The sequence below is a fragment of the Rhinopithecus bieti genome, unplaced genomic scaffold (assembly GCF_001698545.2).
Source record: "Rhinopithecus bieti isolate Rb0 unplaced genomic scaffold, ASM169854v2 scaffold_9696, whole genome shotgun sequence".
NCBI classification, from domain to species: Eukaryota; Metazoa; Chordata; class Mammalia; order Primates; family Cercopithecidae; genus Rhinopithecus; species Rhinopithecus bieti.
In genome coordinates, this window is record NW_016806217.1 from 915,686 (window position 1) to 931,521 (window position 15,836).

The following is a 15,836-nucleotide window of genomic DNA, read 5'->3' on the forward strand; positions in this document are numbered from 1 at the left end:
AGTAGACCCCAATGTCTGTTGTTTGCTTCTTGGTGTCCATGTGTTCTCAGTGTTTAGCTCCCACTTATAAGTGAGAATATGTTATATTTGGTTTTCTGTTCCTGTATTAATTTGCTTAGGATAATGGCCTCCAGCTGCATCTATGTTGCCACAAAGGGCATAATTTCATTTTTTATGACTGTACAGTAGTCCATGTTGTATATGTACCACATTTTCTTTACTCAGTCCACCATTGATGGGCATTGATTTCATGTCTCTGCTATTGTGACTTGTGCTACAATGAATATGCAAGTGAATGTGTTTTTTTGGTAGAACAATTTATTTTTCTTTGGGTATATACACAGTAATGGAATTGCTGGGTCAAATGGTAATTCTGTTTTTTAAGTTCTTTGAGAAATCTCCAAAATGCTTTCCACAGTTGCTGAACAAATTAACATTCCCACTAGCAGAGAATGTGTTCCCTTTTCTTTGAAACCTTGCAACAGCTGTTATTTTTTAACTTTTTAATAATAGCCATCCTGACTGGTGTGAGATGGTATCCCATTGTGGTTTTGATTTGCATTTCTTTAGTGATTTATGATGTTGAACATTTTTTCATATGTTTGTTGGGCATGTATATGTCTTCTTTTAGGAAGTGTCTGTTCATGTCATTTGGCTATTTTTTAGTAAGGTTATTTGGTTTTTGCTTGTTTTTTGTTGTTGTTGTTATTGTTTGTTTGTTTTTATTGTGGTGGTTGTTTTTTAGATGGAGTCTCACTCTGTTTCCCAGGCTGGAGTGCAGTGACATAATCTCAGCTCACTGCAACCACTGCCTCCCAGGTTGAAAAAATTCTCCTGCCTCAGCCTCCCGAGTAGCTGGGATTACAGGGTTCACCATGTTGGCCAGGCTGGTCTCAAATTCCTGACCTCAGGCGATCTACACACCTTGGCCTCCCAAAGAGCTGAGATTACAGGCATGAGCCTGTTTTTTGCTTGTTAATTTGCTTAGTTCCTTACAGATTCTGGATACTAGACCTTTGTCCAATGCATAGATAGCAAATATTTTCTCCCATTCTATAATTTGTCTGTTTACTCTACTGATAGTTTATTTTGCTGTGCACAGCTCTTTAGTTTAATTAGGTCTTATTTGTCTATTTTTGTTCTTGTTGCAATTGCTTTTAGAGACTTCTTCATGAAATATTTGCCAAGGCCTATATCGAGAATGGTAGTTTCTAGGTTTTCTTCTAGGTTTTTTGTAGTTTTCGACTTTACATTTAAATCTTTAATCTGCCTTTTCACAAGATGGCGCCAAAAGCGAAGAAGGACGCTCCTGCCCCTCTTAAAGGCCAAAGCGAAGGCTTTAAAGGCCAAGAAGGCAGTGTTGAAAGGTGTCCACAGCCACAAAAAAAAGAAGATCCGCACGTCACCCACCTTCCGGCGGCCCAAGACACTGCAACTCCGGAGGCAGCCCAAATATCCTCGGAAGAGCGCCCCAGGAGAAACAAGCTTGACCACTATGCTATCATCAAGTTTCCGCTGACCACTGAGTCTGCCATGAAGAAGATAGAAGACAACAACACACTTGTGTTCATTGTGGATGTTAAAGCCAACAAGCACCAGATTAAACAGGCTGTGAAGAAGCTCTATGACATTGATGTGGCCAAGGTGAACACCCTGATTTGGCCTGACGGAGAGACAAAGGCCTATGTTCGACTGGCTCCTGATTACGATGCTTTGGATGTTGCCAGTAAAATTGGGATCATCTAAACTGAGTCCAGCTGCCTAATTCTAAATATATATATATATCTTTTCAACATAAAAAAAAAAAAGTCTGTAATCCATCTTGAGTTGATTTTCATATGTGACATAAGGAAGGGGTCCAGTGTCAATCTTCTGCATATGACTAGCCAGTTATTCCAGCATCATTTATTGAATGCGGAGTTCTCTCCCCATCACTTGTTACNTGAAGAAGCTCTATGACATTGATGTGGCCAAGGTGAACACCCTGATTTGGCCTGACGGAGAGACAAAGGCCTATGTTCGACTGGCTCCTGATTACGATGCTTTGGATGTTGCCAGTAAAATTGGGATCATCTAAACTGAGTCCAGCTGCCTAATTCTAAATATATATATATATCTTTTCAACATAAAAAAAAAAAGTCTGTAATCCATCTTGAGTTGATTTTCATATGTGACATAAGGAAGGGGTCCAGTGTCAATCTTCTGCATATGACTAGCCAGTTATTCCAGCATCATTTATTGAATGCGGAGTTCTCTCCCCATCACTTGTTACTGTCAACTTTGTGAAAGATCAGATTGTTGTAGGTGGGTTCTCTATTCTGTTCCCAGTACCGTGGTGATTTGGTTACTGTAGCCTTGCAGTATAGTTTGAAGTTGAGTAGTGTGATGCTTCTGACTTTGTTCTTTTTGCTTAGAATTACTTTGGCTCTTTGGGCTCTTTTTTGGTTTCATATAAATTTTAGAATTGTTTTTCTAATCCTGTTAAAAGTGACAGTGGTAATTTGATACGAATAGCATTGAATCTATAAATTGCCTTGGGTAGTATGGCCATTTTAACAATTTTGTTTCTTCGTATTCATGAGTATGAAATGTTTTTTCCATTTATTTGCGTCATCTCTAATTTCTTTCAGTGGTGTTTTGTGATTCTCGTTGTGGAGACCTTTTATCTCCCTGGTTAGCTGTATGCCTAGGTATTTCATTCTTTTTGTGGCTACTGTGAGTGGGATTGCATTCTTGATTTGGCTCTCAGCTTGAATGTTATTGGTATATAGAAATGCTACTCATTTTTGTACATTGATTTTGTATCCTGAAACTTTATTAATGTTGTTTATCAGATCTAGGAGCCTTTGGGCAGAGACTATGGGGATTTTCTAGGGATAGAATAATATAATCTGTAAAAAGAGTTAGTTTGACACCCTCTCTTTCTGTTTGGATGCCTTTCACTTCTCTTACCTGATTGCTGTGGCTAGGACTTCTAGAAGCAGAAATCTTCTGGATAGAAGTGGTGATATGTTGGATAAGAGTGGTGAGAATGGGCATTCTCATCTTGTTTTAGTTCTCAAGGGGAATGCTTCCAGCTTTTGCCCATTTAGTGTGATGTTGGCCATAGGTTTGTCATAGAAAGCGCTTATTATTTTGATGTATGTCCCTTCAGTGCCTAGTTTGTTAAGGGTTTTTTAATATGAAGGGATATTGAATTTTATCAAAAGCCTTTCCTGCATCTATTGAAATGATCACATGTTTTTCATTTTTAGTTCTGTTTATGTGATAAATCATATTTCTTAATTTGTTTACACTGAACCAATTTTGCATCCCAAGGATAAAACCTATTTGATCACAGTAGATTTGCTTTTTGATGTACTGCTGGATTTGATTTGCTAGTATTTTGTTGAGTGTTTTTCTGTCTATGTTCATCAGGGATTGATATGGTTTGGCTGTGCTCCCACCCAAATCTCAGCTTGAATTGTATCTCCCAGAATTTTCACGTGTTGTGGGAGGGACCTAGTGGGAGGTAATTGAATCACGGGGACTGGTCTTTCCCATGCTATTCTTGTGATAGTGAATAAGTCTCATGAGATCTGATGTGTTTATCAGGGGTTTCCACTTTTGCTTCTTCCTCATTCTCTCTTGCCACCACCATGTAAGAAGTGCCTTTCATCCTCCACCATGATTGTGAAAACTTCCCCAGCCATGTGGAACTGTAAGTCTAATTAAACCTCTTTTTGTTCCCAGTTTCAGGTATGTCTTTATCAGCAGCATGAAAACAAACTAATACATGGATATTGGTATGAAGTTTTCTTTTTTCATTGTGTCACTGTTAAATTTTAGTAACAGAATAATGCTGGTCTCACAGAATGAGTTAGGGAGGAGTCCCTCCTCAATTTTTTGAAATAATTTCATTAATATTGGTACCAGCTCTTCTTTATATATCTGGTAGAATTTGGCTGTGAAGCCATCTGGTCCAGAGCTTTTTCTGGTTGGTAGGTTTTTTAGTACCAATTCGATTTTGGAACTTGTTATTGATCTGTTTAGGATATCAGCTTCTTCCTGGTTCAATCTTGGGAGGTTGTATGTTTCTAGGAATTTGTTCATTTCTTCTAGGTTTCTAGTTTGTGTGCATAGGGGATCATAAGAGTCTTGGAAATTTTTTTTTTGCATTTTTCTGGGGCTGTACACCTTTCTTTGGATACTGATTAGATTTTTGTTGTTGATGTTTAGTTCTTTTCTAAGGATTCTTTTTTTTTTTAATCTACATAAAATATTCTTGTGCAAGCTCTTGATTTTCCTCTAATGCTTTGTGACTTTTGGCTATTTGGGTATGTTTAGAAGTAAAGAACTAGCTTAATTAGTATGCTAGATACAGTATTTTTTCTATCACATGTCTCCTAAATGGGCCCCTCTCCTGAATAGGATGAATAAATGTGAGTTTTGTAGATTTTAATTGCATCTGTCAGAGAGGTTCACTTCTGCATTTTGTACATGGGCAGGAAACAGGCAGGTAGCTGAGAAGCAAGTAAATTGCCTGGGTAATGAGACTGACTCTCAGGTGGGAACATTTAACATGCATCTTTCTGGATGTCCAGATCTTATTTTAATTTAATCTGGATTCCCTTTTATGATCTTTAACTATCTAAAGACTTTCCCTGTTTCCCTCTTAGACTTCAACATCTATACTAGGAGTCTTCTCTAAGATAATATTTCTAGTTATTTAGAAAATAGTTCATAGAATTCTATCTAGTGAGCAAATGCCTCTCCAGCTGCTCTGTATATGTCAGTGACAGAGAGGAGCTGGCTTACCTAGCTGATCTGGAAACAGTGCTTTAACCTTGAACTTGGATGATTGCCTCTAGCCCTCATTTACTGTGTGTATTTGTTAACCCCAGTGGGGTGTCCCTCAGACCTCTGTCGGAACTTCTCTTTGCAGCAGCCTTTACCTGTGGGTACTTGGAGTTGTGGATTTTTCTATGTTGGTTGTGCTCCCATTCAAGCTCTTCTAATTTCTACTATTAAGAAATAGCGGCTGGGCGCGGTGGCTCAAGCCTATAATCCCAACACTTTGGGAGGCCGAGACGGACGGATCACGAGGTCAGGAGATCGAGACCATCCCAGCTAACACAGTGAAACCCCGTCTCTGCTAAAAAACACAAAAAACTAGCCGGGCGAGGTGGCGGGCGCCTGTAGTCCCAGCTACTCGGGAGGCTGAGGCAGAAGAATGGTGTAAACCCAGGAGGCGGAGCTTGCAGTGAGCTGAGATCCGGCCCCTGCACTCCAGCCTGGGCAACAGAGCATGACTCTGCCTCAAAAAACAAAACAAAACAAAACAAAAGAAATAGCTCACAATTTCAGATCCACTAATAATATCCATTTCAGATCCACTAATAATATCCATTTGTGTTTTTAGCACAAATGTTTATCACATATTTTAAAGCATCTTTACCATCATTTATGTGGGAATTTGGGAGGGATGGGAAGTAAATAGATGAGCTCAACGCTGTCATTATTTATTGGAAGTTCCTCCACATCTGCAGCATTTTTATCTCCTTTCCTAACCCTGACCATTTCTTTCTAGCCCTGGGGTCCAAGATTCTTGTTTCACAGGCCTATCTTACCATGTTTAATACAGCCTTGTAAGTCACCATAATACATGTGGCATGGTGTAAGATATTAGTGAGTTAAATAAAATACATATGGGAAGCTCCAAGAGAGTCAGATATGAATGATCTGTAGGCAGAAGGATCAGTGTGACTAGGTGGAGTCATGGATGGGCACAGAGGAGCCAACACAATAGTCTTCACAGAGTAGGTAATTGAGCTCACTCTTGAAAGGAAAGAAGGGATTCAGGAAGGAGATGACCCCATGCAGAGAGGACAGAATTATCTGGGCATAAGATGTGAAAGTATTACACAGGATGGGAGCCCAGTGTGCAGGGGATGAGACAGGATGCAAAATCAGGTGCCAGATCCTGAAAGACTTGTGTGTATCGCGCTAAACAATTTGGAATTTACCCTACAGGCAGAAGTGACCCATTGAAGGATTTTAAATGTGGACATAACGTGATGAATAAATGCTAACATTTAGTCAGCTCTTAGGATGCACCAGGCAGTGCTCAAAGTGCATCCAGGGGTTAAGCCATTTAATCATCATGATGACCTGATAAGGCCAATGTGTGGAATATCCTCACTTTCTACTGAAGATAATGACTCCCAAACATAAGTTTCCTGAGGTCAGGTTCTTCATCCATTCACAGATGGGCCCTGGGTTTCTAGCTCTGGGCCAGCATGATGAATGTATGCGGAATGAATGAATGAATGAGGCTCACAGGTTACACACACAGGGAAGGACAGAGCTAGGACCTGAAGAGGGGTGGCCTTACCCCAAAGCCTACACATTTAACCACTATCATTGTTTCTACGTTAAAAAGGTAAAAAAGATAATTCTGGGTAGGCGAAGAGATTGGAATGTGATCTGACTGGCAGGAGACTAACAGTAAAATTACACGCATTAGAGTGTAACTCAAAGTATAATTACTGAATATTAATTTGAAAATGAGCATTGTGGAAAACAGTAAATACTATATATTTACTTGTTTAATTTTTTGACTTTTTCCACTAGAATCTGGTCTCCATGAGGTCAAAGATTTTGTCTACTTTGTTTATTGTTGTAATCTTCAGCACCTCAAAGAATTCCAGACATAGGATGGTTGATCAATAAATATTTGTCAACGAAATGAATGATTATGTAAGTTTGAAAATATTGTATATTGGATCTTCCTCTTGGCGATTTATAACCTATATTAGCATATTAGTGGCAATAAAAAAATTTGATTTTTTAACCTAGTTTTTTAAAATTCTATTTACCCTCATACCCTTTTATTCTTAGAATTAGTGTTTTCTTATAATTATTGTATTAGAATTAGATATACTTTGAGGAACTTCTCTTCAGGAAGTTTCTATTCAGTATATTGTTATATCAAGAAGTTATTTTAAATCCTGGAAAATATCCATATTATTCATAATTACAAGTAATTAATAATTAATAATGATATCCACTCATTATTAATAAAACAAAGAAACTGTTTTAGACAATGGCATACTCAAGTAAAGCAAGCAAAGTGTGTCCTGTTTGGATTAAGTCAAGTTAGCATTGGTAGGGCCGCATGTGGTGTTTAGAGATTCATTTTCTTTTCTTTTTTTTTTTTTTTTTATGAAGATGAGGTCTTGCTCTGTCGCCTAGGCTGGAGTACAATGGCGCATTCCCGGCTCACTGCAACCTACGCCTCCCGGGTTCAAGCCATTCTCCTGTCTCAGCTTCCTGAGTAGCTGGGATTACAGGTGCTTACTAATTTTTGTATTTTTTTGTACAGATGGGGTTTCATCATGTTGGCCAGGCTGGTCTTGAACTCCTGACCTCAGGTGATCCACCTGCCTCAGCCTCCCAAAGTGCTGGGATTACAGGTGTGAGCCACCACGCTCAGCTAGAGATTGGGTTTCTAAGGATACCCAGTGTAATGTGAAAAAGGTGGATGCTCATAATTTTAGAATAAGTTTGTACGGTGCTAAGGATTAAGGAATAGGAAACTGTGGTTCCCCTAGGCCTGCTTTTTTCACTATTCCTTGCCTTTCCTCTACTCTGCCTTGAACCATGGATGGTTAAGAGGAGGGGACATCTGCAGGCTGCATCTCCCAGACCTCCTGTCATCTGGCTTTTAGATGAATTCAGCCAATGGCAGGCACTGACAAGAGAAAGGAAGGAGATGCCAGGGCGTTTTTCTCCCCTTTTAACTGGTTCAGAAGGGTCTCCAGTAGCAAGTCTGTCCCTCCATTGTACAGCTACCTGCTGTGCAAGACCACGGTTCTTTTTTTTTTTTTTTTTTTAATGGAGATTTTTTTTTCTTTATTGAGAAACGTTAAGACTTGGGTACATCAAATAAAACCAATTTCTGGGGGAAAAAATCAAAACCCACAATAGAAAAAAAAAGTTAACACTGGGCCACAGCAGAACCCAGAGAACATATTCGTATCATTGAAAAATTCTAGGCGCTTCATAATTGACCTTTCAATACAAAATGACCTATTAAATTTGCAATTTGTAGTTCTTGGTGTTGAGGTCCATAGGACAAGCTAGGAAGTCTTCAAACCTTAAGCTGAATTCCATGAGGGGTTATTTGGCTTTTGAATCGGTTTTTCCTTGTCTAAGAGGTAGCAGCAGCAACAGCGCCCACCTTCTGGGCAGCTTCTTTCTTGGCATCATGAGCCTGTAGAACTGCTACAGCTTCATCCACCTTGGAGTGGAGAGACTCGGGGGACTCTAACATATGCAGCAGCTCAGAGTTGTCAATCTCCAGCAGCGTTCCCGTGATCTTCCCAGCCAGGTTTGAATGAATTGTTTGGATGAGTGGGAACAAGCGCTCTCCCAGCATCTGCTTCTGGTCCTTGCGGTGATGCTGCAGCCAGCATGGAGGCAGTCAGTGGCTCCTGTCCCTGCACATGGACCGCAGGCTGGGGTGCCTGCAGAGTCTGTATGGGAGGATGAGGGCTGCGGACACAGAAGGCGTATTTGAAGGGGTTAACAGCCTGGAGAGCAGCAGCGGCAACAGCTGCGCATGGCGCTAAATTCTGCACAGCTGTGGGAAGGCCTCCAGATTGGCAGCTGTCAGTCAGCCCTTGCTGGGCGGTACCAGCCCCACCAAAGTCCATAGCCAAGCAAGACCACTGTTCTTTAGGATGAACTCAGTGCCAGGGATATGGGAGCACCACATCATTCCTTCTCTACTGCAACCTCAGGATGGTGGCGACATCCTGATGTTACTAACTCCTGAGTTGCCTCATCGCTCCCTGTTTGGTTTCTGAGATCCTTCACTACCACTGAAAGCTGAATCCAATTCCCCCTGCTTTGAATACTAGGAGTTACTTTTGTTTTCTTGGTCGTGGCCTAAATGATATGGTCAACAATAACAAATAAAGGAAAGAGTGCTGCTGGAATAATTGTTCTAATCTGCAAAATGAATGACTGCTGGAAAGATGATTTTTCATTTTTGAAATTCAAAGATTCTATAAATGGTATTTTCTAAAGTGCTGTCTAAGGGTCATCTGCTTCAGAATTCCTAGAAAAGTTGATTTAAGATGCATGTTCCTGAACTCATCTTTAACCTGCTAACTCAGAATCTCTAGGGGATAGCAGGGGAATGTGCAATATCAACCTACTGCCCAGAAGATTCTTTTTGAAAAATAAAATTTGAAATAAAATGGTCTACCCTATTTGAGCTTCTTGGGAATGTTTGGAAGAGAAGTGACACAATGTGCATTAAGGTATCCTGCTGGGGCCGGGTGCGGTGGCTCAAGCCTGTAATCCCAGCACTTTGGGAGGCCGAGACGGGCGGATCACGAGGTCAGGAGATCGAGACCATCCTGGCTAACACGGTGAAACCCCGTCTCTACTAAAAATACAAAAACTAGCCGGGCGAGGTGGCGGGCACCTGTAGTCCCAGCTACTTGGGAGGCTGAGGCAGGAGAATGGTGTAAACCCAGGAGGCGGAGCTTGCAGTGAGCTGAGATCCGGCCACTGCACTCCAGCCTGGGCCACAGAGCGAGACTCCGTCTCAAAAAAAAAAAAAGGTATCCTGCTGGATTTTCCATGTACTCTTTCAAGAGATGTCACCTGTCAAAATCGATAAATTTAGATGAGTTTGGTTAATTTTTTAAATGTCACATTGTATGAATCTTCCAAAAGTAAACTACGTCCTAAGCAGTGGTAAATATGTTGCACTTACCGCTAAGAAATTTCATAATCTACAAAATAGGGAATACATAAATATAAAACTATGTACAAGCCAGATGAGTTGGCACACCCCTATATTCCTAGCTACTGAGAAGGTTGAGGCGGGAGGATCACTCGAGCTCAGGAGTTCAAAGCCAGCCCGGGGCCTGGTGTGGTGGCTCATGCTTGCAATCCCAGCACTTTGGGAGGTGGAAGCGGGCAGATCACCTGAGCTCAGGAGTTTGAGACCAGTGGGGGCAACATGGAGAAACCTCATCTCAACAAAAAATACACAAATCACCCAGGCACAGTGGTGGACGCCTGTAGTCCCAGCTACTCAAGAGGCTGAGGCAGGAAAATCGCTTGAGCCTGGGAGGTGGAGGCTGCAGTGAGCCATGATCATGAAACTGTACTCCAGCCTGGTAGACAGTGAGATGCTGTCTCAAAACGAAACAAATCAAAACAAAACAACAGCAACAACAACAACTCAGCTTGGGTAACATAGCAACACCTCATCTCTATAAAAAAACAAAACAAAACAAGAAACCAAAAAGAAAAAGAAAAAAGACAAACTATTCACAGATCAAAATTCCATGCCATTCTTGTTAAACTAGTGATTGCCAAACCTGTTTTATCATACCCTGAAAAAACTTATGCAAAAGGTAGTAAGTATTTTAAATACATTTCCAACCAAGTTTTAATACATTACTTAAAATATTCAATATCCAACACTTTGAAGAGAAACTAAATAGGGTGGGTGCTTCAGTGATAAAATACTTTCTTGGCCTAGCCTTCAGCAAAAAGCAAAGCTTGAGGCAAGCACTGAGTGCAAGTAGTTTTTTGGTGGGTGGGTGAGTGAAGGCTGGGGGGAAGTGAACTCAAAGAGGAGAAGCAGGAAACTGGGAAAAGAGGAAGCCAGTCCATGAGCGCTATAGAGTTTTTTGTGACTACGGGCAGCTGAGGCTGGATCCCACTGGGAATACTTCAATGAGGCAAATAGCATAAGCGCACTTCAAAATCACCCTCCAGTTACACAGAAGAGGGAACTTTTATCCCTCAGTTCTTTTCCTTTATTGGTCAGTGGTTGTCCCATGTTATGTTGACTTGTAACACTTCTAGGCATGCATATAGGTTAGTCCCTGAATGGGACTTTGCAGCTAGTCTATGCAGTGATGGCAAAATAATTCTAGTAAAACAAAAAAAAGAAAGCAAGAGAGAAAAAAAACAGAAAAAGACACCCAGCTGAGACGAGCTGCTGATAGGATATACCTGCAAATATCTGGTTATAGTAATAGCAGCTTCTGTAAGAAAGTGGCAAAAAAATGAAATACAGCCTAAGGGGAATCTGATATACCTTTTTGAAGATCTTTAATAATTATCAGAAATGACTCCAGGCAAAGGTGTGTGGGTTTTTTCAAATGCATGAATTATAAATATTTTATTTCAAGAAATGGTTTTGTATTTTAGTCTAGATTCTGTTTATGCCCCATCTCTTCTCCTCCTGGCCTGATGGGAAACATTTGTCCCTTTGTAGTTAACATGCAAAACTTGGAAAGCACCCATGAAATAAAAGCAGTTTAAAATAAATTTCCTATGACATAAAATTAACCATCACAGCTATGCCTTAGAATTGTTTATTTGGTGACTGAAAAGAGTCTTGTTGGACACTGAGCAGATTACGGAGTTGCCACCAAAAGAACTTCTAAGCATAGGTTGCTTTTAAATCATTCTGGTGATAATGTAAGCTATGATATGCTGGAAGCATTTGAAAAAGTTCACAATGTGTCTCCAGCTCTCTTCTCATAAGCACAGCGAGTCATTGTTTTCTTCTCTGGTTGGTCTCAAAATCCTCCATAGCTGTCTCTCCCCCAGCTCTCCTGTGATTTTCACTGCTCTTAATCGTGTTATCTTCCATTTTGCCATTAATATTTTTACAGAAACACTTTTTTTTAACTTTTCTATTTTTTCTGCCAGTGTAGATCCATTTTTATTGATCTAGCTCCAACCTGAAATTCTTCCAGAAACTGTTTAGGCTGCCAGTGCTGGTTGGTACCTGGTTCTTCTGTATTAGTAAGAGCATAAACCCTGGAGTTTGTCAATCCTTTGTTTGAATCTGGGCTCCACCACTTATAAACTGCATGAATCTGAAATGTGTCTTAACAATTTGAGCCTCCTGTTTTCTTCTGTGAAATGGGGATATTATTTCTCACGGGATTATTGTGAAACCCAAAGGAGGTAATAGATGAAAAAGAGTAAACTCTTTGTGTCTACATTGTGTCTGCAACATAATAAACATTTGCTAAATGGTAATTAACATCATTATTCAGTGCTATCATCAATTTATGTTTTTCTTCTGTATCCTTAGATGTTATCTTGAGTTTAACAATAAATGTAAAGGCAGAATTACCGGTAACAATAACTTGACATTAATCTTGTCTACCAGCTTTAAACTGATGCTCTTTGAACCACAGTGCTGACAACCAGGTGTGTAGAGATCTGTAAATAGAAACAAGTCTAATCAAAAGTTATTTAAAAACAAACCTAGATGGCAGAAGCAATTCTTCAATGACGCCTTCAAGCAACACCTCCAAACTTCCGACACATCCGGGAAGCAGTGCTGTAGAGCTGACCTACCTTGAATGAGACCTTTACATGTGAATAGTTTGTATTGACTTTCTCAGAGTCAGAAATAGCAATAGATTTTGTTGCTGCACTTGCAATCATGTTTTTAAAAATGCAAGTTTCATATGTGGACAGTGAGGAAATGATTCTTGGTCTTTCTTTGTGCTCTTCAATCCCACCCAAAGTACAGTCAACACCACACAGTAAAAGAACAATGTTTCACTCAAGTGGGTGGCTCAGACAGGCAACCTGAAGACCAAACGAATAAGAAAAGAAAGTTGATTTTTGAAATCTAACTATTAACCACACTAGCATGTATGCATTAGCTTCTGGAGTGAATCAGAAACTTTTCTGCAAATATGAGGACCAAGAGTTTGGGAACTCCTCAAACACTTATTAAGATATCTTGGTTGTGATATCAGGAAGGTAGGATAGGACTAGGATTGGAATGGGGTGAGTAAAAACCTAACCAGTGGTCTTCGACTATTAGGAGAGACTCTATACACACGGAAAAGGCTGCTCGGCTTGAAACATGAGAAAAATAATTCAGGGAGCCAGAATTGCACAGCATTTATCTAAAGGCTGCCCAGGAGAAAAGCTCACTGGCTGTAATAAGCACAAGACTGTCATCATAAAGATGCTTTCTGCTGAGGAGCAGGGCTAACCTGATCTTCATGGGTACATGATAGCATCATGGAATTCTTAGGAGACGACTATTTGAAACTGGCCCAAAAGAATTGCTCACAGGCAGAGTTATGTTTAGATCTGAGGTCTGATTACCCCACATTAAGAAATGAGGTCTTGACGTTTTTGGTAATAGTTGGTATAGCAATCTTACCTGAACACTGGCAGTCTACTTCCCCCCCCCCCACCCCGAGACAGAGTCTTGCTCTGTCGCCAGGCTGGAGTGCAGTGGCACAATCTCAGCTCACTGCAACCTCCGCCTCCTGGGTTCAAGCAATTCTCCTGCCTCAGCCTCACAAGTAGCTGGAATTACGTGCATATGCCACCATGCCCAGCTAATTTTTGTATTTTTAGTAGAGACAGTTGTTCACCATGTTGACCCAGCTGGTCTCAAACTCCTGGCCTCAGTAGATCCACCTGCCTCAGCCTTCCAAAGTTCTGGGATTATAGGCATGAGCCACCATGCCCTGCCGAAGGTGGTGGCCTTCTTGCCCAACCAATTTTGTCCTTTACATTACTGACCCAGATGATTTGAAGAGGGAAGATAGCTATTGGCCTCATCTATATCTCTCTGTCCCATCCCACCACCCTTTCTTACCCTCTCTCCCTCTCTTCCCCTGTTCACCACTAGGAGCATAACGAGCCACCTCTTCCTGAATCAGGGTGACCTCTGTGTACTGTAAGCATGCAACTCCTTCAAGATTGGTTGGACTACCCAGGCTCTGATCACAGGCTTCCTTCACCAGTGAGCCAGCTTGCCAGTCCGTCATTCATGAGACATTTATTTAGAATTTGCTGTGTGCCAGGTAGTGATAAAAAAAAAAAAAAAGGAATAAACTTGATCCTCCTCTTTGGTAATATGCAATTTATCTTTCAGAGTTTTTGAAGGCTGATTCTCTAACTGCAGGTCAACCCTCCTTCAAGACTCTTGACTCCCTAGTTTTCCTTCATGACTCACTGCTCAGGAGACTGCCCTTTTATTGATAATTCTGCTCCACTTCTGCTTTCAAACTGCATATTCTTCACGAGGAATCTACTTGATCCTTGATCCTATACCCACCACTTCTCCACTGGGTATCCCTTTTCTTAGGTTCATCCATTTCCATTAGCAGCCACATTCCTCCAGACACTGCCATCACTATGACACTAATTTGGCTTGCCTTCTGGCAACTGAAGTATGATGCCTCTTAATACAATCTTCCCATCTACTCCCTGAGGAGTGCCTGGGCAAACCTGGTGTTCTGGGGACCTGGCTGCAGAGTCATATTAGTGGACAACATTTCACTTTCTGATGCTACTGCAGGGGGTGATGATGGTACCAGCATGCACACTTGTCAACATTATCACATTCAGTCCCACAACAGCAACAACAGAAAGGAGGTGAGGATATCATCCACACGTTAGCAACCAGAAGACTTAGCTCCCCAAAGTAAAGTAGTTTGCCCTGTGTCACCAAGTGGAAAGTGGCAGGGACAGCTTTATCTGTTCCTGAAACCCAGGCTGTTTCTCAGGAATATCTCCACTATGCTAATTGCTTCCCTTGCAACTCCATTCCAGAGTCTCCTGATCCCTAAAATCCAGAAATATGTCTCCAAGCAAAGCTAAATCAGTGCAGTATCAGAGAAAAAGGCAAAAGTTAGTCACTGTCTGTGAAAACTCTTTCTAAACTCAAATACCATTTATGAATTCCTCTCTCTTCTAAAATAGATAATTCACATTTATTTAGCATTTTTGCCTAAGTTAGCTATTTGTTGATCATCCTGGGGAAATGGCACCCTATTATTTGGGCCATCTTATCCAGCTGAACGTTCTGATGCATTACTAATTCCAAAACAATTTCCTACGCCTGCAATGTCCACAGTGATAGCCACTAACCACATATGGCTCTTGGGCACTTGAAGTGTGGCTAGTCTGAATTGAGATGTGGTGTAAGTGTGAAATACATACTGGAATATAAAATCTTTGTGTAAAAAATAAATGCAGTATCTCGTGAACAATTTTTTTACTGAGTACACTTAAAAAATACTATCATGTAGAAATGATAGTATTTTGTATCCACTGGGTTAATTATGTTATTAAAATGCAATCACTTTTGTGCTGGAATCACTTTTGTAATGTGGCTAGTAGCAAATTTTAAATTACATATGTGGCTCACCTTATATTTCTGATGGACAGTGCTGGCCACTATAATCATAGCACTATCAGTTCAATCCATCAGCTTTGAGGTGAATTGTTCTACCTAGAGTGTATAATATTCTATTCTGTAAGACGGGCAAATGCTATCCATGTTTATTTCTGGAATTTATTTCTAGCATTGGATCTTCATGAAATTATGTCCTTTGAGAATGGTATGCAGTTCTGTGGTGGGGGACGCCCAGGCAGATCTGTAAAGGTCAGTCTTATGGTTCAGCATTGGGACTTGCTTACAACAGCACATTGTCTAAGCAAGACTTGGACTTTCTTATGTGCTTGCATTTGTAGCAGCAATTATGGTTTCCAGGGTCAGACACTTTCAGGCAGTTAATAACCAGTTTGACTAAAGGTCCATCAGCTTCCTAGCCATTCATTAAATCCTAAGAAATGCCGTACCCCAAGGTCAATACTGCTTAGCTCAGTCATACTTTATGACTGAAAGAATGCTTTCCTCTTCCATTGTCAATAGTATTGATTGGCAGTTCTTTGGGTGGCCTGGTCATTTTTATTTGTCCCCCTTTGTTTTCAGCTGTTAAGGAGATGACATCATCTTTTCTCTGACAATATGGAATTATTGCAAT

At 40.6% G+C, this 15,836-nt stretch overlaps 2 pseudogenes across 1 annotated transcript; one reads left to right on the forward strand and one right to left on the reverse strand.

The window, feature by feature from the left end:
• The first annotated feature begins 1,281 nt into the window (after window positions 1–1,281).
• LOC108531671 (60S ribosomal protein L23a pseudogene) lies at window positions 1,282–1,746 on the forward strand (annotated as a pseudogene). The gene has a single exon (XR_001886237.1). The product of XR_001886237.1 is annotated as a 60S ribosomal protein L23a pseudogene (transcript).
• A 6,427-nt stretch (window positions 1,747–8,173) lies between these two features.
• Window positions 8,174–13,832, reverse strand: LOC108531669 (polyadenylate-binding protein 4 pseudogene; annotated as a pseudogene).
• Window positions 13,833–15,836: the final 2,004 nt, after the last annotated feature.